Genomic DNA, 26,053 nt, shown 5'->3' on the forward strand with positions numbered 1-26,053 from the left:
GCAATAATATCTTTTTTGAATTTTTAAAAATGTTTATTTATTTTTTAGAGAGATAGAGACAGAAGTGTGAGCAGGGGAGGGGCAGAGAGAGAGGGAGACATAGAATCTGAAGCAGGCTCCAGGCTCCGAGCTGTTGAGCTGTCAGCACAGAGCCCGACACAGGGCTCCAACTCACAGTGAGATCATGACCTGAGCTGAAGTCGGACGCTTAACTGACTGACTGATCCACCAAGGTGCCCCTATCTTAGGCATATTTTTAAGAGATCCATTAGAACCTTTACTTTTATGAAATTCATTTATATATGACATGTTTTTATATAATTATGGGGGATAAAATGTCCCTGAAGTAACTGCACTCTCAGAATGTGATGAAAATTCACCTCCAAATACAGAAGCACATGAACACATTGCTTTCAGTTTCTTTCTGTTTGGCTTTAACTCCTGCCTGATCAAAGAAATTAGAACTCTATAAATTAACAATTTATAGAATTAAAACAATTTTTTAAAATAATTATGGATGTAACTAATGAATGAAAATCCTACTTTATGCACTGTGTTATAATAAGCATTAGTGGTTGAGGAGGTTATAAACTAAAATAAAATTAAAAACAAAATTAAAATAAAATTTTTAAAAAGGTACTGGAATAGCCAGTTAAGAGGTTCAGAGGCTAAAACAACAAGGGAACCAAGGTCAGCAGCAGGACCCTCCAAACAGATGTGGAAATTGAATGGATATTTTTTAATGTTTATCTATTTATTTTTTGAGAGACAGAAGGGGAGAGGAAGAAGGAGAGAGAGAATTCCAAACAGGCTCTGTGCTGTTAGCACAGAGCTCAACCTGGGCTCCATCTCAAGAACCATGAGGTCATGACCAGAGTTGAAATAAGAGTCAGACACTTAACCAACTGAGCCACCCAGATGTCCCAAAACTGAATGGGTTTTTGAAGGATGGATGTGTAGGGAGATGGGAATGAAAGTTCCAGATAGGCATATGCCATGAGCAAAGACTATGAATACTTTGCATATATGAAGAATAATAGAGTAGACCAATTTAGCTGGAGTAGGAAATCCATACAGGAAAAATTCAGTAGATTAGGTCCATTTCACTAAATGTACTATGTACATTTACTTAAATGTCAGGCTGGGGCATTTGACTTGTTCTGAGAGCAATGAAGAACTATTTAAAATTCTAGGGACATGATGAAAGCAGTATTTTAGGAAGATTGATTTGACTAAATGTGTAGAGTAGATTACAGTTGAGCTTCTCAAGTTGTAAAATGCATATGAAATCACCTGGGATCCCATTAAAATGCAGATTCTGATTCAGTAGGTCTGGGGTGTAGGCTAAGATTCTAACACAATGCCAGTGATTCCCAGACTATTGGTCCTCAGACAGCACTTTGAATAGTGGAGGATTAGGGTATGGTTCTAAATTCAAGATATCCCCTGTGGTCTAATATTGAAGTAGGAAGAGAAAGCATGCCATAAGGAAAATAACTTTTTTTTTAATACAAAGAGATATAGCTAGAAAGCTGATAAATAAATTACAAAATACTAAAATTATTCTATTTGCCTTATAAGAAGGCAAGAAAGAAAGAACCAAAGAACAACAATGGGTTGGAAAAATAGAAAGTAGTCAAACCATAATAATAATCACATGCAGTGAAATAGATTAGAGTCACACATATATAGTTAACTGATTTTCTGACAAAGTCTCAGAGACAATTGGGTGGAATCTTCTCAATAAATGGTACTGAAACAATTGGATATTCATGTGCCCCATCCCCCCCAAAAAAGAACCTTGCACTATGTTGAAAAATTAACCAAACATTAATCGTGGACCTAAATGTAAAATGTAATAAAACTATAAAACTTCTACAAGAAAGCTTAGCAGCAAATCTTTGTGACTTCAGTTTAAACAAAGATTTCTTTGCTTACAACACCAAATGCACTATTCATTAAAACACACACACACACACACACACACACACACACACACACACACACACAAATGGATTAATTTGGCTTCATCAAAATTCAAAACTTATCTTTCAAAGACACCTTTAAGAAAATGAAAATACAATCCACAAACTAGGTGAGAATATCTGCAAATCACGTATCTGATAAAGGATTTGAATCCAGAATTTACAAAGAACTCTCAAAATTCAATGAGAAATACAACCACCCAATAAAAAGAAGGGGCAAATTAAAAAAAATAATAATAACTTTTTTACAAATTTATGATGCTAGTCTGTTTACCTGTTTGCAAGAATAGACATTTCTCATTCAAGCAGCTAAAAAGAAAGTGAGGGCTATAAAAAAAAGAACATAAGAGTGGCATCTGGGTGGCTCAGTTGGTTAAGCATCTGACTCTTGATTTCTGCTCAGGTCATGAGAGCATGGTTCATGAGATCAAGTGCCAGGGCAGGCTCTGTGCCAACAGCAAGGAGCTTCCTTGTGATTCTCTCTCTTCCTTCTCTCTCTGGCCCTCCCCCCAAACGTGCAAGCCCTCTAGCTTGCTCTCTCTCAAAAATAAATAAATAAACAACAACAACAACAAAAAGAGCCTAAGAGAATCTTACAGAAACAAATGCAAAAAGTATGGTACAATGCCCCCCTGGGGAAATGGAAAGGAACCAGACACTGCTCTCTCAGCCTCTCTGCTACATGCTCTCCCATCTTCTCATGCTTCCTTCTTACTCATCTTCAGTTTGCCCATTAGGACTCTCACTCCTGACTCTGAATAACTTTCAGTTGAAGTGCCCACCACCATCTTACTGCAGGCTTGTAAGTCTCGGTTCAAGTTCTCAGGAGAGAACGAGCTTGGACCAGTCTTTGGATTGGTCATGAAGGTCAGGAGTCCATCTCTGGTTCAATCATCTATTACCTAGACAGAATCTTTCTTATAAGATTTCGGGGTCTATAAGTGAAATGAAGATGGACAGTTGGGCATGGTAAACAAATAGATGAAAAAATCTGTCAAAATGACAGGTGGGAAGACTCTCAGGTTCAGCTGAGGTCTCTATTGTTTGCATAACATATGTCAAGTACTTCCCTTGCTCTAAAGGCATGTGCTTTTCTGAGCATGTTAAAACATTGAGAAACCAAAAAAAAAAAAAAAAAAAAAAAAAAAAAAATTGAGAAACCAGTTCTGTCAGCCCTAAGGTATCTTCCTCCAGAGTATATGAGTTGATGAAAAATTCACTGAGGTTGAAGAAGCAGGTGGTGAGGTCTGTTCCCTGTGTTGTTTTGCATTCCCTTCCCCTAGCCCACACGCATGAGACAACATGGGAGTGCTTGTGCCTCACATGAAAGATTTTCAAGAGAATCACTTGTAGAGCTTGAAATTTGGGGGTATGTGGGGATTGTTGTCTCACTTTGAAAATGCTAAAAGGAGGGGCGCCTGGGTGGCACAGTCGGTTAAGCGTCCGACTTCAGCCAGGTCACGATCTCGCGGTCCGTGAGTTCGAGCCCCGCGTCAGGCTCTGGGCTGATGGCTCGGAGCCTGGAGCCTGTTTCCGATTCTGTGTCTCCCTCTCTCTCTGCCCCTCCCCCGTTCATGCTATGTCTCTCTTTGTCCCAAAAATAAAAATTAAAAAAAAGTTGAAAAAAAAAAAAAAAAAAAGAAAATGCTAAAAGGAAAAGGCTGTGGCTACATCAGCCAGAGACGGAAGAGCCAAGGGAGTGAAGGGCAGGAGAGAGGGATGCAGTCCCGGGAGTGAGCTGCCCTCAAGCTGATGTGGAGGTGGGTGGGACTTGAACACAGTACAATCCTACAGGAAGAAACTAGCCTGGATTTAAAGGGTTCCTGCCCCTTTAAGGAGCAATACTATCTCAAATGTGTAACTTCTAATGTGGATTAGATTTTTCCCTATCTAAGAATTATCTGAGGGGTGCCTGGGTGGCTCAGTTGGTTAAGCAAGCGTCCAACTCTTGGTTTTTTTTTTTTTTTTTTTTTTTTTTTTTTTAATTTTTTTTTTTCAACGTTTTTTATTTATTTTTGGGACAGAGAGAGACATAGCATGAACGGGGGAGGGGCAGAGAGAGAGGGAGACACAGAATCAGAAACAGGCTCCAGGCTCCGAGCCATCAGCCCAGAACCTGACGCGGGGCTCGAACTCATGGACCGTGAGATCGTGACCTGGCTGAAGTCGGACGCTTAACCGACTGCGCCACCCAGGCGCCCCTCTTGGTTTTGGTTCAGGTCACAGTCTCATGGCTTTGTGGGTTGGAGCCCTGCTGTGCTGACAGCCTGCTTGGGATTCTCTCTCTCTCCCTCTCTCTGCCTCTCCCCCACTCACACTGTCTCTCTCTCAAAATAAATAAACTTAAAAAAAAAAAGAGAATTATCTTAAATTATGATTGCTGACCAAGATTTTGTAGGGAAGGCTGAATCTTCAGAGCTGGTTTAAATGGAGAATGGGGATGGGGGAGGGGAGTCTTGCCTGCACCCTTCAAGTCCAACAGCTTCTTTATTTTTTTCATTTTTTATTTTTCCTAATAAGATAAAGCCCACTGCTTTATTCTGGTTATTTGTACATTCCAGCAACTTTTGGGGGGAAGGGAAAGAAACTACAAAGAAAGACACAGACATATGGGGGGAAATATACTATAAACCGTTGTTTTCATTTTTGGTTAAAGAAAAAAAAACTTTATAATCAATATCCCACTCATAAGATAGAAAAAACTTGATGTTTTTAATGTGGCATTTGTGTCTATCTTCTCATTTCATATGTACAGTTTATTTGGGTACTACTACTATCCACTGGCAGAATACCTAAAAGCAAACACAAATATCAGAAAGGAAAAAGCATTAACACGAGGAAGCTCAAGAAGATGGGTTCAAAAGGGTTCGCTGCCCACTGGGCACCAGGCCAGGCAGGTCAGTCGAAGCAGACTACGTTCACGAAAGCCCTGTGGCTCTTCTCCAACTCCTGCAACAGCTCATCAGTCTAATTCTTCATGTTTTCCATGTGCTGAATGCACCGGCATAGTTCACAGATGAACGCCCCAGGGTGGCCTCTCCATGGCTGCACTGGATGTCCACATTTCACACTGGCTAGCAGGTCTCCTGCTCTCTGGAATTGAGATCTTCAACCATCTGGTGGGTAGGTCACTCTCTCTTCACAGGTGAGGATCAGATCAAACAGATCTTTACAGTTCTGGAGACTTTCTGGCCAGGACTTGATTCTCTTACTTCTGTCCAACATATGTAAAATGCTATTCTGTCCTTCCTAAGGAGATCATTGTGCATCTGATCATACACAGTTTCAAAATTCTAAGTATCTGGCTTGTCATGTGTCATTCCTGAAAACTTGACATGAGTTCCTGTTCCAAAGAACAGGACACTGACTTCCCATTTGCTGAGGATGTTGTGCGCCTCCATGCTCCGTTCTGGTTTCTCCAGCACACCAACACCACCTGCAGCAGCAAACACTGCAAGGCGGCAGTCACATGCACTTGATGTACCCCCTGGCAGGTTCTTTAAACCAATGTTGCAGTAAATGCAAAATTATGTCACCCCAACGGTGGTTGTGGTCTAGCAGCCTAAAAACAGAACTTGGAATTAAAGATTTGTTAGTTTTTCAGCTTCAATTTCTTTCTTGATATAAAACTGTGTTTCATGTGGGATTTAGAACCCAACACAAAGCATGATAGAAATGATAATGAAGTAGATCTTTAGGAAAGGGCTTTATGAATCAAGAAAGAATGACAAATCAGGGAAAGAAGGAGCTATATATTCTTCCATAAAAGTGACACGAGATTTCCTAATGAAAATTTATGACAGACTGAAGAATGGAGAAGCTAGCCTAATGGTATCCTGTACTTTGAGATCATCAAGTAAAGGCAATCCTGCAGCCTCAATTTAGCTTAACTAAACTATGTGAAGATAAGCACTACCTCAGCCCCACGTTACCTTCGGCAAGGGAGCCCAGAAGCTGAAGAGGAAGGTCTGCCATACAAACGAAAAGGCTTTTATTCCCTGTGCCCTGCCCTCTAGGATTCCACTATGCTTCTCAAAGAAAGATTCTATTGTAACCACAGATTCATATCCAGTGCCCTCACTTGCATGTCATTTTGTTTTGTATACATTTCTCATTTCTCATGCTGACTGCTAAGTTAATTCATTCAATTTTTTTTGTTTTCTTCTTGCAGAGCCTTCTCTGTGTCCGGCACCATTCAATAAGCTCCTCATGGAACTTATATTTGAGTGTGTGGCAGTGCAGGTAATAAACAATACATCCATTAAAGTATATCAGATGATAGTAAATGTTTTATTAAACAAAAAATGGCAGGGGAAATGAATAGAGATTGTGGGGAGATGAATTTAAAATAGGGGATCAGAGAAGGCCTCTTGAGAAGGCCATGATTTGAACAAAGACTTGAAGGTAGAAGCATCTAGGAATATTCAAGGAACAGCAAGAAGTTAGGATAGCTGGAGGAGAGGGAGGGGGGAGGGAGGGATCGGGTGGGAGAGGAAAGAAGGGCCAGATCACATGGGAACTCTTAGCTACTATGAGGACTTTGGCTTTTACTCTGAATGAGATGGGAAGCCATTCAAGGGCTAAAGAGTGACATGACTTGACTGATGTTTCAATAGGACCATTCTGGATAAAGATGATAGGGGATGGAATGCCAGGGTCAGTCAATCACCTGGGAGGCTCTTGAAACAGCCCAGGCCAGAGATGATAAAGGCAAGGACTGTGGGTCAGAGTGGCAGCCCTTGGAGGAAATGAGGACGGGAGGAATAAGCAGATTCTGATAAGTAACTCCCTGAATGCCATAGTAAGGTGTTGGGCTTGTATTTGGCAGAGGCAAAACAGAGAGGCAAATGCAAAACAAATTTAAATTCATTAACTAACCTATCAAGGGGAAATTGACTATTGCAGGAGTATTTTAAATCAGTAAAGTCTACTGGTGCTTTTCAAGTATAAACCTTTCAGGTATAGATATTCTGGAAACCAGAAGAGCCTTGAAACCATTTAAAACTTATATAAGATTCTTTGAAAGCATTTATGAATTTGACAAAATATCTTACTCAAGGAAAAAATCCCCTAGAAGGAAAAAAACCAAAAACAAAACAGATATTAGATTTTCTTTTTAAAAGCCACACCAAAGGAGATATAAATAGAAAAAAGCTGAAAATACACCTAGATGTCACAATGTGCCAGATTGTCATCTGATATTTCCAATAAACATCTAATACCAAAAGTACCAAAACTCAGTGCTAAATTACACAAACCATTTAGAACAAGTAAAGGGCAATCAGTGGAAATAAAAAAGGACTCAAAGCAAAGTATGGCATTAAATGTATGTGACTTGAAAAGGGATTAAGAACCGCACAGCAGGGGCCTCGCTCTATTATGATAACAGAGATAGAGACAGACAGACAACTACAAAAAATGCTGTGTATTCATGAAGTATAACCTAATACAAATTTGAGAATGGAATAATACAAAGCAGGAGACATTTTTGAAATGTCATCAAACAGTGCCAGTGAATATTATTTCTGCCAGGGAACAGCAAGAGAGAATGTTTTATTCAAGAGTATCCAAGGAAATAAAAGTTATATTTAAATGGGACATTTCTCACTACATCAAAAATTTTTAATGAAAAATAGAAAAGCAGCTTCTGGGGATAAAAGTGTTATATTTTTGTTCTGGGAATAAAAGTGTTATACACATATGTTCTCATGATAAATGATTATAGGTATCCCCTGCTTTTTGAAAGTTCACGTTATGCCACTTTGCTCTTGTGAAAGACCTCCACTGGTACCTATTTGTGCTAACTGAAAGAAATCCAAAGAGGATTTTCGCTTTGAATAAAAAAGGTGAGAAGCGCAAAGAGTGTTCTGTGTTGGTTTTGCAGCAGAACAAATTTATGTGATAGAGGCAGTTGCATACCTAGAGCAGCAAGAGCAGCACCACCCAGCTCCTTCCTGGGAACTACATTCAGCGTCTCAGCACCAAGACGGCATATCTTTGAACTGTGTCTATGAGCGTCTGTGCTTTATCTTGATTTATGTTGTACATCCATTAGCAACATGTGTTCTAAGGCCTCAAAAAAGCCTAAGAGGTTACTTTTTGGGTCTGGGAATGCTAAAAAAAAATTCCATATAAAATAATGGTAATTGCTTCTTCCCTTTGCGTCATTTCAGCTTATGAAAAGTTTCATAGGGATATTCTACTTTCAAATAGAGGGGGGAAACCTGTACTTAGTATTTAATAGCTCGATTCTCAGTGTTAAAATGAGACAGGCCAAACAGAGGTTTAACAATTTATTTTACTTTGTCACCAGGCAGGCATGATTATTAGCAGTGCAACGTGTTTTTAGCCTTTTGCTTTTTCCTTATCTTTCTCCTAAGTAAAATAAAGGAGGGTAGTTCTCTCCAAAGTGATAGAAGAGAGAGAGTGAGTGATTCCAATAAATTACATACTCTCCTTTGATATTTAGGACAAATATCTATACCACTCTCTTTTCCCTATCATATTTGTCTATCCCTTAAGTACCCTGAAAGCTTCTGGAACATTGCAGTTTCTCTCCAATTACATCACCCCTGACAACTTCAACATCCCTGTCCATGACGTTTTGACAACCTGACCTTGTGTTTTCTCAGCCTGATTGACTTCTTGCCACCTACCTTCTGTGCATCTTGAATCTGCTCAACCTCTCACAATTTAAACAAATGTCCATCCCCAGCCATCACCTCTCATCTCATCATTTCTTCCGTTCTACTGAAGCTGGTATTTGTCCTCAGAGTAACATAAATTCCATCAATCCTCATCTAGTACTGCTATGGTTAAGGCTAGAGATTGTAGAGTCAGTCTGTCTAGGTTTAAATCCTGACCCGCTCTTCCCTAGCCGAGTGACCAGAGACAAATTACTTAATCCCTTTATGCCCTAAATTTCTCACAGGCTTCCTGTGAAGGTTAAATGAGATAATCCACATAAACCTGGCACACACTAAATCCATGATGAACATTAGCCAGTGGTATCAGTATTCTAATTTGCTTCACTTGTCCTTTGTGAAGCCTGGTCACTGTAGTGATCTTGGTTTTCTCCCGCTCTGGTTAGTACTAGTCCCTTCCATTGCTCACGTTTTTCATCTCAGCTCCTGGATTAATTTAAACCTTGACTGCTTCCTAAATCTAATTGGACTCTAACTCTAGACCACTGGGGACACTCAGGAATTTTTTTTTATAATTAATCTCTTCTTGAGTCCTTATTCCATTCCCCACAACAGCTACTCTAAACCACCTCTATTTTCCTAAAGTCCCCAAATCTTGTCCTGCCTGAAATATTTTTATGACATAAGGTTGTCTCCTACTTGCCCAAGAAGACAGAGGCCACCCTATTACAGAGAAAGCTTCTCCTATACTTTAGTTTTTTCCCATGAAGAAGGAACCCAATGAATGTAACTCCTGGCTTCTCTGCCTCTGTATTCACTTTCCCTTCAGGGAAGTGGAATGACTCACTTGACTGTTAAGTTTATGCAGAATAAATCAGCATTCTCTAAGTAGCCTTTAGATCTCTCGGCAGCCAGCAGGCCCACACAGCCCAGACCAATCATTCTCTCACTGGCCATAGGATGCACAGGAGACCAGCTGCCTCTAGAGGACCTAGGGAAATCTGTAGTTTGAAAAGGGAGTATAGCTCTTAAGTCAGAAGACCTCCCAAAGGACAGATGTTGAGGAATATTAAAAAATCAAAACAAAAAACTGGGAATTTAGAGGAGCTATATAAATTCAGAGGTATGAGTGGACTTCAGAACGTTTTAACTTTGGCAGTTGTATGGGCTTTTAACAGCTACAGTCTGGGACAAATGCTGGGAAGGATATGGAGCAACAGGAATGCTCATGCATTACTGGTGGGAATACAAAATGGTATAGCCATTTTGGTAGACAACCTGATAGTTTCTTACTAAATTAAACATACTCTTTAGCATACAATCCAGCAGTCACACTTGATATTTATCCAAAGGGACTGAAAGTTTATGTTCATACAAAAATGTGTACGTGGATGTTTAGAGCAGCTTTATTCATAAATTAAGCAAGATCTATTTCAGTCGGTAAATGGATAAACAAACTGTGACACATCCAGTCAACAGAATATTATTAGGCACTAAAAAGAAATAAGCTATCAAGCCATCAAAAGGACATGGTGGAATATTAAATGCATAATACTGAATGAAAGAATCCCATCCTAAAAGGGCTACATGTTGTATGACTCCAACTATATGACATTCTGAAAGAGGCAAAATTATGGAGAAAGTAAAAAGATAAGTGGTTGCCAGGAGTTGAGGAAGGAGGGGTGCAGAGGCAGGGCAGATAATTTTTGAGATACTATACTGGTGGATAGATGTCATTACATATTTGTTCAAACCTATAAAATATATAACACCAAGAGTGAACCCTAAGGTAAACCATGGACTTTTGGTGATAATGATACCTTGATGTAGGTTCATCCTTTGTAAAAAATGTACCACTCTGATGCAGGATGTTGATAGTGGGGCAGGTTGTACATGTGTGGGGTTAAAGGATATGCAGGAACTCTTCTCTGCACTTTCCACTCAATTTTTCTGTGAACTTAAAATCACTCTAAAAAATAAAGTCTATTCAACAACAACAACAACACCTATGCTAAGGAGGTTTCATTGTCTAACAGAGGGTATTTTTGAAAATACAGATTCTTACACTTCATCTCAGAACTACTAAATCATTTCTGTAGGAAGAGGATATAGAATCAGTATTTTTTTGCATGCAGTTGTTAAATAATAATAAGCACCCAGGTAATTATTTTGATCAGACAAATTTGGGAAACATTGGTTTAGGCTCTTCTATACCTGAAAGCAGTTACAGCAACTGATGGCCAAGGATTACAACTGTTGGCTCCGAAGATAAAAGCAGTGTTAGGGAACAGAGTTCACTCTAAATGCAGCTCAAGGCATTGGTATTCTTCCATGTTCCCTTTGTAGTTAGAATGCTACATAGCATATTTGGATCAACTGAATGTGAATGGAAGTGATGTGAGTGAAAGAGACATGTGCTACTCTTGGGCAGAAGTTTTTTAGAGACAGGGCATAACTTGTTACATTCCCTTGTCCTGCTATGTGGACCATGGAAAAACTTGTGAAGATTGTGACATCCTAGTTCCTTAAGTGAATACAGTGTGAACAGAACTCCCTGCCAATCCACAACGGATGTGTAGTATAAGTGAAAAATAAACTGTTGTTGTCTTAAGCCACTAACATTTTAAAAAAATGTTTATTTATTTATTTTGAGGGAGCATGTGGGCAGCAGGGAGGGGGCAGAGAGAGAAGGAGGGAATCCTAAGCAGGCTCCGCGCTGTCAGCACAGAGCCTGATGTGGGGCTCAATCCCACAAACTGTGAGATTGTGACCTGAGCTGAAATCAAGAGTCAGATGCTTAATCAAATGAGCCACCCAGGTGCTCCTTAAGCCACTCACATTTTGAAGTTCTTTGTTCCTGTAGCATAACATACCCTATCCTGACTGATAGAGTCTTCAAACTCTACAAATTTTTTAATTAAATTTTTAAATGTTTATTTATTTTTGAGAGAGAGAGAGAGAGAGAGAGAAAGAGAGAGAGAGAGAGAGAGAGAAAACACAGGCAGGGGAGGGGTAGAGAGAGGTAGGGACAGAGGATCCAAAGCAGGCTCTGTGCTGACAGCAGAGAGCCTGATATGGGGCTGGAATGTGTGAACCTTGAGATCATGACCTGTGCTGAAGGTGGATGCTTAACCAACTGAGCCATCCAGGTGACCAAAACTGTACAAATTTCTAAGATTCACTAGAGAACAGTATCTCAAATGCTAGTCTGAGACAGGAATTAATATGAATAGCAAATTATCCACCCTAGAAATGGAAAATTCAGTGTGCCAAATTTAACAGCTCCTAATTACATTTATGTTCACAGAACATCAATTACTGAGTCTTGTATCAAATCACCTATCTTGGTAAAGCTAATACTCAGAATCTCTCTGACTCCAGAGTCTTTTACATGGTATTTAACAACACCAATAAATGTGCTTTGAGAACAAAATTTTGCCCGGAATGACAACACCAGTGACTGGGGAATAGCTTTTTCTAAATCTGATGGGAGTGGGAACAGGAATGCAATAATTTTGTATGTCTTATTGACTCTTTTGATTCTCTAGAAACTCAGTAAGAGACTTGATACTAAACTAATAAAATGTTTGACTAAGCTACAACTGTTTACAAAAAATCCCAACCCTATTTAAGTCTTGCAAAACTCTTCTATGGCACAAAAACAGACACTCACATCAATGGAACAGAATAGAGAACCCAGAAATGGACCCACAAATATATGGCCAACTAATCTTTGACAAAGCAGGAAAGAATATCCAATGGAATAAAGACAGTCTCTTCAGCAAGTGGTGCTGGGAAAACTGGACAGCGACATGCAGAAGAATGAACCTGGACCACTTTCTTACACCATACACAAAAATAAACTCAAAATGGATGAAAGACCTCAATGTAAGACAGGAAGCCATCAAAATCCTTGAGGAGAAAGCAGGCAAAAACTTCTTTGATCTTGGCCACAGCAACTTCTTACTCAAAACGTCTCCAGAGGCAAGGGAAAGAAAAGCAAATATTAACTACTGGGACCTCATCAAAATAAAAAGCTTCTGTACAGCAAAGGAAACAATCAGCAAAACTAAAAGGCAACTGACAGAATGGGAAAAGATATTTGCAAATGACCTATCAGATAAAGGGTTAGTACCCAAAATCTACAATGAACTTATCAAACTCAACACCCCAAAAAAACAAATAATCCAGTGAAGAAATGGGCAAAAGATATGAATAGACACTTCTCCAAGGAAGACATCCAGATGGCCAACCGACACATGAAAAAATGCTCCACATCACTCATCATCAGGGAAATACAAATCAAAACCACAATGAGATACCACCTCACACCTGTCAGAATGGCTAACATTAACAACTCAGGCAACAACAGATGTTGGCAAGGATGCAGAGAAAGAGGATCTCTTTTGCATTGTTGGTGGGAATGCAAGCTGGTGCAGCCACTCTGGAAAACAGTATGGAGGTTCCTCAAAAAATTAAAAATAGAACTACCCTATGACCCAGCAATTGCACTACTAGGCATTTATCCAAGGGATACAGGTGTGCTGTTTCAAAGGGACACATGCACCCCCATGTTTATAGAAGCACTATCAACAATAGCTAAAGTATGGAAAGAGCCCAAATGTCCCTCAATGGATGAATGGATAAAGAAGATGTGGTATATATACACAATGGAGTATTACTCGGCAATCATAAAGAAATCTTACCATTTGCAACTACGTGGATTGAACTGGAGGGTATTATGCTAAATGAAATTAGTCAGGGAAAGACAAAAATCATATGACTTCACTCATATGAGGACTTCAAGAGACAAAACAGATGAATATAAGGGAAGGGAAACAAAAATAATATAAAAACAGGGAGGGAGACAAAACAGAAGAGACTCATAAATATGGAGAACAAACTGAGGGTTACTGGAGGGGTTGTGGGATGGGGGATGGGCTAAATGGGTAAGGGGCACTAAGGAATCTACTCCTGAAATCATTGTTGCACTATATGCTAACTAATTTGGATGTAAATTTAAAAAAATAAAAAATAAAAAATTAGGAAAAAAAAGAACTAATAAAAAAAAACTCTTCTAAGATTGAATGAAATATGAAACAGGATGAATTCTGGACATTATATTTCTTTGAAGTTGAAATTTCAAAGGCAAGAGAATTTGAGCTTAATCACTGATTTCTTTAGACTTAAATTGTCAAGGAGTTTTATTTTTTTTTTATTAAAAAAAATTTTTTTTAATGTTTATTTATTTTTGAGAGAGACAGAGACAGAATGCAAGTGGGTTAGGGGCGGAGAGAGAGGGAGACACAGAATCCGAAGCAGGCTGCAGGCTCTGAGCTGTCAGCACAGAGCCCAATGTGGGGCTCGAACCCACAGAGCTGTGAGATCATGACCTGAGCCAAAGTCAGGCGCTCAACCGACTGAGTCACCCAGGTGCCCCTTAAATTGTCAAGGAGTTTTAATCTTTAGACTTTTATTTTTCCTGAGAATGGTAATTTGATAATGGGAGGGAGTTTTTGGTGAAATTTGAAGGGTCTCCATGTTGACTGTATTTTATTATTGAAGTACCTCAATAGTGCTATGTAATCTCATTGTAAGCCCTCTTATATGTGAGATTGGACAATACTACTGAATATAATTGGTAAGGAAAATAGAGGAATGGATTTTCAGATTTGGAGTTTCTATAATCAATATACTATTTGTGGTAGTTATAAAACATGGCCTGTTTTATGTCTTGTCCTAGCAGCCTCTCTCATGTAGGGCTCCTGGAAGGGAGCTTAGGTTGGTTGTGAAAGTACATACGGCTTATACTATTCTAGCACCATCCCATAGGCCCTAAACCATGCTAGCACCATCTGATCTTCCCACAGTTCCCTTGGTTTACCTGAAAAATTGAGCCCACAAAACTTCTCTTCAATTTTAACTGCTACCCTTAGATGAAACTTTAATACACCAAGTAGGATTCCTTTTTGGAGGCATCTTTGTGTAATTTGTGTTTTGTTCTGTTTTGTTTTGGCTTTCTCTGCCTCCTATCACATGTGAATCTTGCTGCTCTCATGATGTGTCCCCACCTGTGTATATTTGGAGGTTCATACCTTGCTACCTAAATGTGCTATTGATGTTGTTCATGGGTTTGAGATTTTGCTAACTTGCTCTGTTTTTGTAGGAAGCTATGAGGATATTTAAAAACCATTCCACTTTCAACTTCACAAAATGCTCTTTGCTTTTTTTGTGATCCTTTCATGTAGCAAAGATAATTATATATGTTCACCAAATCTCTTTTCATATTTCTTCTGTATTCCCTGTCCATCCCCCCAACACCCTCCCCAAATGAAGCATGACCCAGGGACTAGTCCTGCCTAGTGAAACATGAATGGAAATAACAAGTGTCACTTCACAGTGGTGGCAGTGAGACCCCTCTGCACCACTCCTTCATCTCTCTCTTCCCCTTTGGTCATTAGCATACAGCCTAAGGACTGAAGCAGCCAGCCTCAATGGTCTCAGCAAAGAAGATAACAATCTAGAGTAGAGTTTGCACTAGTGAGAAATGAACGTTTAAGTCTTCTGCCACTACTCTCTTGGAGTTGCTGCTATAGCACAAACCCAGACTACCCAGACTTCACCTCTTCCTTGTAAATATGCTCAAGTATCTCCTATCCCCCACCCCCCAAAAACAAACTTTCCCCTAGTCCTTAAATTATCATATATCTCCCTCTCATTCACTGATACATTTCTGGAAGTAAAATCTATATTTGCTACATCCACTTCCTCACCACCCACTCACTGCTTAATTCCTGGGGATCTCGCTTCTGCTTCTTCATTCTTCAGAAACTATTTTGAGATTACCAATGATTTCCTACTTCCCAAATCACATTCAATCCTGCTCAACCTCTCTTCTACCAAGGCCCCAAACTCTAGTCAAGTGGTATCAAATCTTTTTGTGATCAAAGACTCCTTTGAAAATCAGATAAAAGTTAGGGATCTTAAGGGGAAAAAAAGCTATGGATCTTATTCTCAGAAAAATCGTGTGTGTCTGTGTGTGTGTGTGTGTATATATATATACATATATATATATATATACACACACATATATATTTCCCGAGGTATTTTCCTATACCACCCTACCCTAAAGTTTTGTCTCTCCTCCACTTTTGGCATTTCTGTAGTGGCTTCTTATACTAACTATTCTCTCATGCATCTCTCTCTTCATTCAATCATGGAGTACTTGTGAAGTAAAAAAACAATATTGTGTTCCTCTTATCCCAAACGACATGACAGGATAGTTGGGAAAGAGACATGTTTACATTAAAACTTGAGCAATAAAATAGGGAAGAATATGAAAAAGTGGGAGAAATATTGAACTATTTATGAAGAATATTTATGAAGAAGGGTCTGATACTGCTTTCTGTAAGAGAGGGAGTATAAACTGGACCTTGAAAGACAGGCTGGACTTTTGGGTAAGTAGATAGAAGGAAGAATTGTGTGTCAAACAGAATAGAAGGCATTATGTGAACAACAAGAAACATGTAAATATAAATGAAATGTTGAAGAGATCATAAGTAGGTCCAACAGGGAATGACCAGAAAGGATACAAAGGTAGATAAAAACAGAATGCTAGAGGGGCATCTGGGTGGCTCAGTTAGTTAAGCGTCCAACTTCAGCTCAGGTCATAATCTCACAGCTCTTGAGTTCAAGGCCTTTGTCGAGGTCTGTGCTAACAGCTCAGAGCTTGGAGCCTGCTTCAGATTCTCTCTCTCTCTCTCTCTCTCTCTCTCTGCCCCTCACCCACTCATGCTCTGTCTCTCTCTCTCTCTCTTTCTCAAAAATAAATAGTTTAAAAAAAAATTTAAACAAAAAAACAAAAACAGAATGCTAGGTTGAAACCACTCCGGTGTTAGCCTTAAGGCTTTATTCTGGGAATAATAGGGAGACACTGAATATTTTTGAGCAAAGGACTGCCAGGATAAAAATGATCTTTTAGGAGATTAATCTGTTTAGAGTACCTAACAGAGAAATGAGGGACTGGCCCAAAGGAGTTAAGGTCAGGGACTGTGCAATAATCCACGGTTTGTACTTCTGAACTACAGAACTGAACTGTTTGAGAAGAGTATCTTAGTAAAAGGGGCACAACTGATGTAGGAGGCATGAAGACGTGTGGCTTGGATCTCCCTTCACCTGTTAGAATGCAGGCCGCTAAGAGCCTCCAGCTGCAGCCCCTTCAGGACCTCACACAGCAGTATCCAAGCTGAGGTCATCATCTTCCCGTGCAGCCCCCACCAATGACTGATCATGACAGCACTACTAGGGCCTAGCCATTTCTACCTAACACAGGACTTCTCTGGAGCTCCCCACTGGGTTGGCTGAGACTTTGCTAGGTGGACATCAAAGTTTGAGGCTCTCCCCATCCAATCCTGTTTCCTTGCCACTTTTTCACCGGTGTCAGATCAGCACCCAGGTCTGAGGGCTCTCCCTACTCAGTCCTCCTTCTTCCACCTTTCTCTCTCATAGGTGTTATATCCCACTCCCCAGATTATATAAAAATACTTTGGAAATACATGAAAAGCTCACATTATAAAATTCATACAAGTAAAAATTAAATTGGTAGCACTGAATTAATTGTGTCTAGGAAAGGCATAATCTAAGTTTAATTATCGCATGCACTAGCAAACTAAGAAATATGGTTAACAGTGATTTACAGATTGAAAAAAACACCAAGGTCACTGCAGGCTTGAACAAATTTTCTACATGCTGAAATCTTTTCTCTGATTTAACCTAAGATTAAGTAAGAGACTAAAGTAGCCATTTGAACATATCGTTATTTAGAGGAACCAATTTATTTTAAATAGAATCGTTTCATCTCACAACTAAAGTAATAATGGGATAACGGGAGCAGCAGGGTGGCTGAGACAAGTGTTTCAGAGGGGGTTCAGCAAATAGGAGAGTCCGTACACATACTAAAACAATATCTGTCAGGTAGAAAACATTCTTGAAGCTGCCTTTGAATATACTCTGTGTTCATGAGACACTTCTGTGAAAATGGAAAGATATTCCCACCATGGCAGGATCGAAAAAAAAAAAAAAAAAAAATATATATATATATATATGTATGTAACTGCCACATAATACACTAACTTGATAATCAGGATCTAACGGAAACTCTATACGACAGACCATCTCACACAATCAGCTAAACATAACCACTCTTCCTGTTTTGTTTGAAGGGGGAAGTTATAACGTAATGTTAGAGGTGTATTTTTTGATGTGTGTTAGGCTGAGAAGATTAGATGGCCATTCAGTTTCAACTGTTCAGTGGTAATTTCGGAATGAAATTGTTACAGTAAAGTAGTTTTGAGCTAATAAAGAACTGTTTGATTGAAGGCCCAATCATTTCCTTCCTATTTTTAACTGCTATCCAATACAACAGTTTCCTTTTGAAGCACATCTTAGTAGAGGTTGAAACATCTCAATGACATCAATTCAAATTATTGCCACTCACAAATAAAACATTTTACATAATTCCACAGTCCTCCTAAACCTCTAGTATGTCCTCTCTCCTGTCAGCTTCCCATTTTATACATTCTCTTTCCCAAATCATTTTCCTCCTTACTCTACAAATTCCCAACTTTCTTATACCTTTTCCTTACACCTTTCACATCATTTCCACAACTCTCTACTCTCAACTGAGGACACTGCCTCATACTTGTCTGAGAAAATAAAAGCCATCATAAGTTGCTCATTTGGGGGGGGGGGGGCGGGCTACAGGCCATGGTGGCCTTGCAGCCCCACAAGGAGGGCCCTTCTCCCTCTGCTCTGCCATGCCTTCACTGGCCTACCTGTCAGCTCTCGCCCAAAGCATGCAGGGATGCAGTGCTGAGCCAAGAAAATCTTATCATAATTGGAGACGGACCCCTATATAAAAATTCAAACCTTTTACCTGTTCACTTTTCTATCCATGAAAATGACTGTTGGAACAAAAACTAAGAAAATTAAGATAAGAAACACAAGAATAGAGCCAACGGTTCAGGGAAAAACACAATTTGACATAAGCAAAAAGAAGAATTTATTTACTCAAGACTAAAAGCTAAAGGCCTGGAACTGAGAACCAGATCATGTCAAAAAACAACAATAGATGCAGAAGAGATGGCTGACTTTTATAAGGAACTTTTAAATGAAAATCTTCAGAAGCACATGTATTATAAACAGAGACTGGTATAAGCATAATTTTGCCATCACCTTCTTCATGGGAAAAGTGGCCCTGGAGAGGGTTTGGAACAAGCATAGACTGAAACAAAAGAAGACCAGCATTTAGTACCCACCCTCGCCCACACACCAGTGTCTCAGGAGAAGCAGCTGCTTTGGGAGTTCAGTTTGCCAGGGCTCTAAAAACTTGTAAGTGAACTGAGTTCCGCAGCTTCTTTCTTTATGGGGCCCCCTTGGCTTATGTCAGCACCAGGGTAGATAGACAGGGAGAATGAGGGTCCCAGCGAGCTGTGGACCATGTGACTCTGTCCTGACTGTGGATTCCAAGTTGGCCCTGGGTCACGGACATGATACTAAATAAAGCCCAAGCACTGTGTACCCATTAGAAAAAAAGGGGGAGGGGGGGGAGGGCACCTGGGTGGCTCAGTTGGTTAAGTGACGGACTCTTAATTTTGGCTCAGGTCATGATCTTGTGGTTCGTGGGTTCAAGCCCCGCAGTGCAGGGCCTGCTTGGGATTCTCTATCGCTCTCTCCCTCTCTCTCTCTGCCCCTCCCCCGCTCGCTCTCTGTCAAAAATAAATAAATATTACCAAAAAAAATTTTTTTAAGAAAAAAAAGAAGTTGCTCATTTTGGGATTTCCAAATCTGTATATCTCCTTCTTCCCTCCTGTTTCAATGTAGGGAGTATCTCTCTTCCTATTATTTCACTCCTGCTGTGGATCCAATCCCTCACCCTCCACAATCTCACCTCTCCTTTCTAATGAATAATTCTGATCCTAATACAAACATGTGCTAGTATCTGACATAGTAAAAAGCCTTTTATTGACTTCTATCATCTTTATACTACCTTTCCTTCTTTTGCTTCCTCTCACAGAAAACTTCTCTATTCCCTCACCAGGTCACTCTTGAATCTTCTCCAATCCAGCTTCTCTGTCCTACCATGCCTCTGGCATTGTGTGTGTCAAGGTCAATAATGACCTCTATACTGTCAAATCCATTGGCTACTTTGGTCCTTATCTTACCTGATTCTTGAGTAGCATCTCTCTCCCTGGAAACTTTCTCCTCTTTTAGCTTCTATGATGCCATTCTGTGCAGAAGAGAGTTAACATAGCAGACATGAGATTGCTATCCTTTGAAAGGGCTTGCAAGGTTGGCCCTTGGCTAGCGTTTGAAAACTTGATTTTCAGTAGTATTCCTTTTTTCCCTAACTGATAATAACGGCTCACTGTGCCTAGACAGAGGGTGCCTACATGATCAGAACCCAAATAAAATTCTTGGGCACTATGTCTCTAATGGGCTTCCTTGTACAGAAACATCACAGACATATCAGTGTGTTTTCACTGACAGGGGAAGAGTGTGCTCTATTTGACCCCTTACAAAATAAAAAGGGCATTAAGGAAACCTACTCATGGATTCTTCCAGACTCCACCTGTGTCTTTCCCCCTTATGATCTGCCAGTATGTATTTACTATAGTACTGTGATAAATCTCAACCATGAGTACAACCACATGCTGATTCCAGGGAACCTCCTAGTGAATATCCAAATGCAGAGCTGGTCTTCATCACTCTGTCCTTGTTTTCCTTTTCTCATACTCCTTTATTGGTTTCTCCTGCTCTGTCCCCCTTGGAGCCTCAAGGTTTTACTCTCTTCTCTCTATATACTGTTTTTTAAACAATTTTATTTGATACTTTAACATTAAATAAAATATCATCCATATGCTGACAACTTCCAAATTTATATCTCCAGTCTAATTCCTACCACTAACTCTAGAAACTTATATCCAAAAGCCTTCTTGAATCTTCACTTAGGATCTTGTAGGCAAACTTAGTATGGCCAGTACAGAATTCATGACTGCTTCTTCCTAAACCTGGTACCCTCTCTGTTTTCCCCATCTCAGTGATGACTTTACCTATGTGCTATTATTACCAAAGACAGAAATGTGGGGGTGACCTATGACTCTTCCCTTTCTCTCACACCACATTCTATCATCAAATTTTATTAGGTTCACCTTCAAAATATCTCAAATCTGACCACTTTTCACTATCTCACCTTGATACAAGTCATCATCATCTTTCACTGGACTGCTGAAATAGCTTCCTAATTAGTCTCTCTACTTCCCATTCCTTTCTTACCCCTGTATGATCTATTCTCCATTCAGAGTCAGAGAAATCCTTGAAAGTTCAAATCAAATTATGTCATTTTCCTGAATAAAAACTTGTCTATTGGTTTCCATTGCACTCAGAGTAAGTCTAAATTCTTGGCCCACTTATTAGGTTAGAAGTAAAAGTAGGTGCTCTTGCATTAAACAAACAAAAACAAACAAACAAAACTTGGCTTGATCAGGAAACAAAGAAAGCCAGAGTACCTAGAACAGAATGAGTGAGGGGAGATCAAGATATAAGATGAAACATTAAGACAGAAAGTGGTCTTTGCTTGCAGGCCTTGTTGTTTAGTATTTATTCCACAAATTTGTGCTGACATACAGAAACAAAAGTCACAATAATGTTCTCTAATGAACTGATCATTTATGAGTCCCAACTCAAATATTTTTCCATACAAAACACTAGCACTTATTTTCCCTACGCTATCTCACTCAGTGCCCCTCAGTTGACATCCTTATTGGTTTGAACTTTGAGACTGTGGCAATATCCCCAAGTATCAATCAAGTACAAATCAAATGAATCAAAAGAATTTAACTGCACAATTTGCTACAAGTACAAGATTACATGAAGTTGATGAAAGTGATGTTAAAGAATTCTTTAAATCACACACAAGGCTGTTGGCAAGTGAGACTGCAGTTATACCAGTTAACAATAGGAGCAGAGAAAATAAAAAATGCCTGTTTCAAAAAAGAATAATTTGAATATCAAGCAATTAAGGGAAGGCACTAGGAAAATTGATGAGGCTTTTAATAATTTTGGTAAAAATGACTTTCTGCCTATTAAGAGAGTGAAAAAAGGAGGCCACAGAATAGGAGAAAATACTTGCAAGTTACATATATGGTACAGGATTTATTCCCAGAATATACAAGGACCTCTCAAAACTTAGTAAGAAAACAAGTAAGGCTCCAAAAAATTGGAAAAAAAGATGTTAATAAGCACTTTGCCAGGAAAGACACATGATTGCTAAATTAGCACTCAAAAAGATATTCATCATTATTGGGCATTAGGAAAATGCATATTGGAAGCACAATGAGATACTATTACACTCCTCCTAGAAAGGCTAAAGTTAAAAAGACTGACCATACCAAGCAGGCAAGGATGTGGAACAACTACAAGTCTTGTACACTACAGGTAAAAATGTAAAATGGCAGAACCACATTGGAAAATAGCTTACAGTTTCATATACTTACCATATGATCCAGCCTATCTTCTCCCAGGTATTTGCCCGTGAGAGACAGAAATATGTGCCCACACAAAGACATACACATTGATATTCATAGCAGTTTTATTTGTATTAACCAGAAACTGTAAACAACCAAAATGTCCATCAACAGATGAATGGATAAGCAAATTGTGGTATATTTAAAAAATGGAACACTAATCAGCAGTTGCTTGAGAGAAAACTATAGAATCATACCAACAACATGATGAAGATCAAGTGTGGTCACTTGATCAGCAAAAGCAGCAGCAGCTGGGAACTTTTTAGAAAAGCAAATTCACAGGCCCCACTCCAGATCTACTAAATCAGAAACTCTGAGGGTGGGAGCTCTCCAAACCACAGCTTTAGACTAATTTGCTAAAAGTATCAGTGAAGGTTTTTGATGTCAACTATGTTTACTATCAGTAACCAACTCTGGCTAACTTAAATTGAAGATAAATTTATTGGCAAATATCAAGTAACTCTCAGAATTGGTAAGAAATGGTAAGAAAGATTCTTAGGGAATCAAGGAACCAAGGGAGTGAGGGTAACAGAAATAATCTGGTTAAGGCGCTGTTGCCGCCAACAACATATGCCATCTCTTCTATTTGACATAGTGGTCACTGTAGGCAGCTGCTGCTCCTGACAACACAACCATGGATGCCACATTGCCTATCTATCAGAGATCCAATATCATCCATCATCCCTTCATCTTAGTATCACTTGCTCAAGATTTAAAGTACATACTGGCAAAATCCAGATCACGAGGCTGTCAGGGGGATGGGTAGAGGGTGAATCTCACCCATTAGGCTTCTAAAGTTAGAAGGAGGAGGCTACTTCTCACTAAGACCTAGATGATGAGAGGATTTCCCAAATCTAGCAAATGGGTTCAGATGCTGAGTAGTCAAAAACAATTACAGATGCCCACTATTCAAAGTGTTCTGAATAAAGTAAATTAGGTGTATTTTTAGCAGGACCACTTTCTAGTAGAATTAGTCAAATGTATTCTTTGTATTACTAATTATGGACTTAAGAAGGATCCATAAAACTTACTCTTTGTTCTGGGGGTTAAGTCTTTTCATTCAAGTATTGGCTCACAGTGGATCGTAAGAGTGGATGGTGCTAGCATGTGCCTTTCCACTGCATGTTTGAATAAAGACTAACATGAAATGACTGTATTAAATAATGCTACCTTGACTAGACTTTTGGTAGTTAGTCTTCAAGTGTTGTTATTTAAAACTAAATTAATTGGACATTCATTGGCAAAAATATGAACCTTGATCTAAATGTCACACCTCATACAAAAAATTAACTCAAATGGACCGTGGACTTCAATGCAAAACATAAAACTTAAAAAACAACAACAGCAACTTTGAATCTAGGACTAGGCAGAATTTCTTAGAACTGACACCAAAAGCTTGAACCACAAAAGGAAAAATTGACAAATTAGACCTCATCAAAATTAAAAACTTACTCTGCAAAAGACTCTATCAAAAGGATAAAAAGATAAGCTACAAACAAGGAGAAAATATTTGTAAACCACATATCTGACAAAGGAATAGCACCTGGAATATATAAAGAACTCACAAAATTCAACAGTAAAAAAACCTAGCAGGCAAAAAACATGAGCAGACATTTTACCCAAGAAGACATACAAGTAGCAAATAAGCACATGAAAATAAGGTCAACACCATTAGCCATTAGGGAAATGCAAATTAAATCCACAATGAGATAGCACCATATAAACAGTTTGGGATTATTTTATTTATAAAACTAAACAATGTGACCCAGCATGACCTGGCAATTAAACTCTTAGACTTTTATCCCAGAGAAATTAAAACTTATGTTTACACAAAAATTTGTAGATGAATGTTCACAGCAACTTTACTAGGAATAGCCAAAAACAAACTATGGTACATCCATACTAGGGAATGTTATTCAGCTATAAAAAGAAACAAACTATGGCACATGCAACAACTTGGATAAATCCCAAGGGAATTATCTGAGAGAAAAGAGGCAATCCCAACAGGTTATACCCTGTATGATTCCATTTATAGAACAGTCTTGAAACCATAAAATTGTAGAAATAGAGAACAGATTAGTAATTTCTAAGGGTTAGAGACATGAAAGGGGTCAGAGATGCGAATGTGAGTATAAAGGGCAAAAGCAGGGATCATTGTCGTGATGGAAATGTTCGTATCTTGCTTGACTGTATCAGTCTAAATATCCTGATTATGATACTGTACTACAGATGATACCAATTTTGGGAACCTGGGTAAAAGGCACAAGGGATATCTTTATTTCTTACAACTACATGTGAATCTATGATTATCTCAAAACAAAAGGATTTAAAAAACAAAACAAGGCAAAAACTGCATTCTAGTACTTAGGTTCTGAGTCCAGAAAGGCAGCCCACTCACTATGGGTAGGGATGAGCTAACAACACTACTATCGTTATTGTTAATACATATAGATCCATGACTGTTTGTAATCTGGTTTCAGTTTACCTTCTTGTCTCTTCTCTTGCCTTATGCACATTTTCTGTGCTCCTACCATACTGTACTCAATGTTCCTTGGCCTAATTAGGCCCAGTGAAAACTCCATATACTTTCCACATACTTCTGCCTCTGCCTACAGTATACCTATCCACTGGACTTCATGACTTCAATACCCTAATGTCACCAATGCAGCTTCCTGTAAGTATCTGGTTACAGCCCAAAGCACTGAATTCATATATCTGAAATAGCTTTCAGTATAAAATCCAAAATTCTTAACCCAACTTACAAGATACTACATGACCTAACTCTGCTTACCCTCTCTGCCATTATTATCCTCTCTCTCTGTACACATTGGTCTTTCTGAGCTTCTCAAACAAGCTAAGTTCTTCCCCTACCTCAAGCCTTGGCTCAGACTGTTCTCCTGGCTAGATCCTTCCTAATCATCCTTTTCCCCAACTCATTTGTCAACTGCTACTTCTTCAAAGAAATCTTTCCAGGCCTCCCGGTCTAGGCCAGGTCCCCCTATTCTACACAATCAGAGCACCCCTTATCCTATTAAAGCATTTAACAAAATCATAATTAAAATACCTGTAAAAGGAAATGTTTAATGTCTGACTGCTCTGCCAGTCAGTGAGCTCCATATTAGTAATCATATAGAAAATTGATCTTTTAGGAAAAATATTTTATATTAAATTTTAAGTTGTTTATTCTTTCTACCATATAAATCCATTTGTCTCTTTTAACTTATTTACATTTATTGTCTCTTTCTCTCTCTCTCTCTCTCTCTCACATACACATAGAGCCTTGTATGAATGGTTTGTGGAAATTACAGAAATTGTGGAAATGTTTAGATTAAAGCACTACTGGAACAGGAACAACAGAAGCCTCAGGATAAGATGATCACTTGACAGAAGTAGTTTACCAGAGCAAAAGTTTAGATCTGGGAATTGCTATAAAAACATAAGTCCCCATTCTCCAAAACTGGCAGGCAGAACTAATGGGTGAGGCACTGAATTTTTCAGTCTATGGAAGGCAGTCTGAATTAGTTTTATCTAGAGATTTTAAGAGGTAGTAAGATCCCAGGTGACATTTAGTTACAATTTTATCTGTTTACTTGACTGTCAACCCACTAGATAGTGAACTCCTTGAGGACAAGTACTGTGTCATTCATCTTATGATCTCAAACTTGGCACTCAGGAGGCACTTAATAATGTTTATTGAATTAATGAATATATAATTCACCCTGGAGAATTAGGGATTTGATATATTACCCCTCTTATGAGTCTGTAAATTTCAAAAGAGATTGTGTTTAGTACAAAGAAACAGATTGTAAAGGGTAGCATTTCAAGCATCAGATATAGTGTG

At 39.0% G+C, this 26,053-nt stretch overlaps 1 protein-coding gene and 1 pseudogene across 2 annotated transcripts in view; both read right to left on the bottom strand.

Annotated features, from left to right (window-relative positions):
• The window catches only part of ACYP2 (acylphosphatase 2), a 278,925-nt gene that overhangs the window by 247,521 nt on the left and 5,351 nt on the right, over positions 1 to 26,053 (bottom strand). The window contains exon 2 of one of the 2 annotated variants that reach the window (XM_078444474.2): positions 19,852 to 19,916. The exons of the other annotated variant lie outside the window; for it this stretch is intronic. The gene's annotated coding sequence lies outside the window, so the exon portion shown is untranslated. The remainder of the gene's footprint in view (positions 1 to 19,851; positions 19,917 to 26,053) is intronic. 2 annotated transcript variants of the gene reach the window in all.
• LOC132672022 (RNA polymerase II subunit A C-terminal domain phosphatase SSU72 pseudogene) lies at positions 4,674 to 16,887 on the bottom strand (annotated as a pseudogene).

The sequence above is a fragment of the Panthera onca genome, chromosome A3 (genome assembly GCF_046562875.1).
Source record: "Panthera onca isolate mPanOnc1 chromosome A3, mPanOnc1 haplotype 2, whole genome shotgun sequence".
Taxonomy (NCBI): domain Eukaryota; kingdom Metazoa; phylum Chordata; class Mammalia; order Carnivora; family Felidae; genus Panthera; species Panthera onca.